Below are 5,171 nucleotides of genomic sequence, written 5' to 3'. Positions count from 1 at the left end.
TTCGTCGTTAATGATGGATTTGTGTTTCGTTCTAACAAGCTATGCATTCCAGCTAGCTCCGTTCGTCTTTTGTTGTTGCAGGAGGCACATGGAGGAGGACTAATGGGACACTTTGGCGTGAAGAAGATGGAGGATATACTTGCTACACATTTCTTTTGGCCAAAGATGAGACGGGATGTTGAGCGTTTTGTTGCTCGCTGCACTACATGTCAAAAAGCTAAGTCACGACTCAATCCTCATGGTTTATATATGCCTTTGCCTGTACCTAGTGTTCCTTGGGAGGATATATCTATGGACTTTGTTTTAGGTTTACCTCGAAAAAAGAAGGGGAGGGATAGCATATTTGTTGTCGTGGATAGATTCTCGAAAATGGCACACTTTATACCATGTCATAAAAGCGATGATGCTGTTAATGTTGCTGATTTGTTCTTTCGTGAAATTATTCGCTTGCATGGTGTGCCAAATACTATTGTTTCAGATCGTGATACTAAATTTCTTAGCCACTTTTGGAGATGTTTATGGGCTAAGTTGGGGACTAAACTGCTTTTTAGTACTACTTGTCACCCCCAAACTGATGGACAAACTGAAGTAGTCAATAGAACATTGTCTACTCTGCTTAGGGTTGTTTTGAAGAATAATAAGAAAATGTGGGAATAATGCTTGCCTCATATTGAATTTGCTTATAATCGTTCATTGCATTCTACTACTAAGATGTGCCCTTTTGAAATTGTGTATGGTTTCCTACCTTGTGCACCTATTGATTTGTTGCCTCTTCCACCTTCGGAGAAGGTTAATTTTGATGCTAAAGAACGTTCTGAATTGATTTTAAAAATGCATGAGTTAACTAAGGAAAACATTGAGCGTATGAATGCTAAATATAAACTTGCTGGAGATAAGGGTAGAAAACATGTTGTGTTTGCACCTGGAAATCTTGTTTGGTTACATTTGCGTAAAGATAGATTTCCTAATTTGCGCAAATCAAAGCTAATGCCACGTGCTGATGGTCCTTTTAAGGTGTTAGAGAAAATAAATGATAATGCATATAAACTTGAGCTACCTGCAGATTTTGGGTTTAGTCCCACTTTTAACATTGCAGATTTGAAGCCTTATTTGGGTGAGGAAGATGAGCTTCCGTCGAGGATGACTTCATTTCAAGAAGGGGAGGATGATGAGGACATCAATACCATTGTTACACCCACAGCCCCTACTGTTACATATACTGGACCAATTACTAGAGCTCACGCACGCCAATTAAATTACCAGGTACTTTTGTTTCTTGGTAATGATTCTAATGTTCATGAGAATATGATGCTGCCTAAATTGGATACATTTGTTTTGCTTACAAATGAAGGGCCTAGCTTCGAGAAGGATGAACATTGGAGCAAGAACACGCATGGAGTTGATGGCATGCGCAAGGGGATCAAGAACGGAGTTACAAGTGATGATTTCAGGACTTTGAAGCCGCCATAAGGAGTGCCTGAAGCCTTGGACGAAATATACAAGATGCCACTTCATAATATTCGTCCATAGGCTATTCTAGGTGCTGCGTCACCTTATTAATGGGCCAGGCCCATGTAATTTCGAAATACTTAAGTATATGCTATTTTTAGAGTCCGTATGTGTGGGGAAACAAGAGTTAGGGTTGGTTTCGGACCCCACCCTCAAGGGCCACGAAATTCCCCCCTCTTCCTCCATATATACAGCCCTTAGGGCGTCGTTTAGACTTTGGGTTTTGTTTAGATTAAAAGTTCGCCTGCAACTTCTCATACTTCGATTGTGTCCAACAACCAGACCAAGACGTCACAGAACCCCACCTTGATCAATAAAGCTTTCATCTTATATTTGCAATATCCAGATTGCAATCTCAGTTTCTTGCTTGTTCTTCGTTTGCTTGCAGGAAACAGACCCTCGTGGTCAGGTTGATCGTGCTCCGGCATGGTCAATAACCCCTCGGAAGTTGGTTTAGCGATTGCTAAGGCGCGACGTCTCGCACGTTCGTAGTCGGATCGTCAAGGTCGACTCCCCCAGAAACGATAGCCACCATCTCATCGAAACATCGGGACACCTTTGCCTCTATCAGCTTATGTGGAGAGTAGTAAATTTTCTATGCTTGTAGATCATGAAAAGAATGCTTTAGGTGCTGGTTATATTGTTGAATTCATTCATGATGCTACTGAAAATTATTATGAGGGAGGAATATATGCTTGTAGGAATTGCAATAATATCAAGTTTCCTCTCTATGTGCTTAAAATTTTGAAGTTATGCTTGTTTTACCTTCCTATGCAAGTTGATTCTTGTTCCCACAAGTTGTTTGCTCACAAAATCCCTCTGCATAGGAAGTGGGTTAGACTTAAATGCGCTAGTCATATTCTTCATGATGCTCTCTTTATGTTGCAATTCTTATCTTTTATGTGAGCATCATTGAAATCATCATGCCTAGCTAGGGGCGTTAAACAATAGCGCTTGTTAGGAGGCAACCCAATTTTATTTTAGTTCCTTGCTTTTTGCTCCTGTTTAGTAATAAATAATTCATCTAGCCTCTGTTTAGATGAGGTTTTATGTGTTTAATTAGTGTTTGTTCCAAGTAGAACCTTTGGGAAGACTTGGGTGAAGTCTTTATGATCATGCTGTAAAAAATAGAAACTTTAGCGCTCACGAGAATTGCTGCCATTTTTATTTGGAGAGTGCTATTTAGTTAATTATTTTTTTCATATGATTAATATATAAATTCCTCAGGTCTAGCAATGTATTTTAGAATTTTTGTGGTTCCAGAAGTTTGCGTTAGTTACAGATTACTACAGACTGTTCTGTTTTTGACAGATTCTATTTTTCGTGTGTTGTTTGCTTATTTTGATGAATCTATGGCTAGCAAAAGAGTTTATAAACCATAGAGAAGTTGGAATAAAGTAGGTTTAACACCAATGTAAATAAAGAATGAGTTCATTACAGTACCTTGAAGTGGTGTTTTGTTTTCTTTCGCTAACGGAGCTTACGAGTTTTCTGTTAAGTCTTGTGTTGTGAAGTTTTCAAGTTTTGGGTAAAGATTCGATGGACTATGGAATAAGGAGTGGCAAGAGCCTAAGCTTGGGGATTCCCAAGGCACCCCCAAGGTAATATTCAAGGACAACCAAGAGCCTAAGCTTGGGGATGCCCCGGAAGGCATCCCCTCTTTTGTCTACTTCCATCGGTAACTTTACTTGGAGCTATATTTTTATTTACCACATGATATGTGTTTTGCTTGGAGCATCAATTTATTTTGTTAGGATTTGCTTGCTGTTATTTATAAAAATGTTTTGCATCTTTTATTTCAATGAAAGTGACATTGATAGCCTTTACAATGCCTATTTTACAAGTCTTCATGTTGCTGTTTGAAAATAGAAAGTTTACCGCTGTTGTAATAATTCCCTCGAAAAGTGAGAATGTGATAAAATTTTGACCTTTTGCATATTATGCTCTGATAAATTTACTACAGTGGGAATTTTCTTTCATAATTTTTGGATTTAGGGAAGTATGGATCTAGCTGCATTCTTTACAGACTGTCCTGTTTAGGCAGCTTGCTGTTATGCTTGCATTGTTTGCATATGTTTGTTTCCTTAATGATTCTATTTGAGGATAAGACTATTAAATATGCAGAGGAATTTAGTATGCAATGTTGAATAATAATTTTTGTGATTTGCTACAGTAGATGATGATAAGGTTTTTGCATTGATTTATACTAACTTATCTCACAAGTCCTTGTTGAGTTTTGTGTGGATGAAGCTTTTGAGATTTAGGGAGACCGTGATATGAGAGGAATTAAGGAGGCACAAAAGCTCAAGCTTGGGGATTCCCAAGGCATTCCAAGATAATATTTCAAGAAGTCTCTAGCATCTAAGCTTGGGGATGCCCCGGTTGGCATCCCACCTTTCTTCTTCAACAACTATCGGTTAGTTTCGGTTGATCCTAAGTTTTTGCTTCTTCACATGATGTCTGCCATTTTAGAATGTCATTTTATTTTTCTTTGCTTGCTGCATGAAGAAAATACCAAGATCTGAAATTATTAAATGTTAGAGAGTCTTCACATAGTTGCATAATTATTCGACTACTCATTGATCTTCACTTATATCTTTCGGAGTAGTTTGTTGTTGCTCTAGTGCTTCACTTATATCTTTTTAGAGCACAGTGGTGGTTTTATTTTATAGAAATTAATGAACTCTCATGCTTCACTCATATCATTTTGAGAGTCTTTAGAACAGCATGATAGTTTGCTTTGGTTATGAAACTAGTCCTAATATGATGGGCATCCAAGAGGGATATAATAAAAACTTTCATATAAAGTGCATTGAATACTATGAGAAGTTTGATACTTGATGATTGTTTTGAGATATGGAGATGGTGATATTAGAGTCATGCTAGTTGAGTAGTTGTGAATTTGAGAAATACTTGTGTTGAAGTTTGTGATTCCCGTCGCATGCACGTATGGTGAACCGTTATGTGATGAAGTCGGAGCATGATTTATTTATTGATTGTCTTCCTTATGAGTGGCGGTCGGGGACGAGCGATGGTCTTTTCCTACCAATCTATCCCCCTAGGAGCATGCGCGTAGTACTTTGTTTCGATAACTAATAGATTTTTGCAATAAGTATGTGAGTTCTTTATGACTAATGTTGAGTCCATGGATTATACGCACTCTCACCCTTCCACCATTGCTAGCTCTCTAGTACCGCGCAACTTTCGCCGGTACCATAAACCCACCATATACCTTCCTCAAAACAGCCACCATATCTACCTATTATGGCATTTCCATAGCCATTCCGAGATATATTGCCATGCAACTTTCCACCGTTCTGTTATTATGACACGCTTCATCATTGTCATATTGCTTTGCATGATCATGTAGTTGACATCGTATTTATGGCAAAGCCACCGTTCATAATTCTTTCATACATGTCACTCATGAGTCATTGCACATCCCGGTACACTGTCGGAGGCATTCATATAGAGTCATATCTTGTCCTAAGTATCGAGTTGTAATTCTTGAGTTGTAAGAAAATAAAAGTGTGATGATCATCATTATTAGAGCATTGTCCCAGTGAGGAAAGGATAACGGAGACTATGATTCCCCCACAAGTCGGGATGAGACTCTGGACGAAAATAAATAAAAAAGAGGCCATAAAAAAATAGAAGGTCCA

The sequence above is a fragment of the Triticum urartu genome, chromosome 2A (genome assembly GCF_056163025.1).
Source record: "Triticum urartu cultivar PI428250 chromosome 2A, HENAU_Tu73, whole genome shotgun sequence".
Classification (NCBI taxonomy): domain Eukaryota; kingdom Viridiplantae; phylum Streptophyta; class Magnoliopsida; order Poales; family Poaceae; genus Triticum; species Triticum urartu.
The sequence above is the reverse complement of the archived record's forward strand: the minus strand, read 5'-3'. Positions refer to the sequence as shown.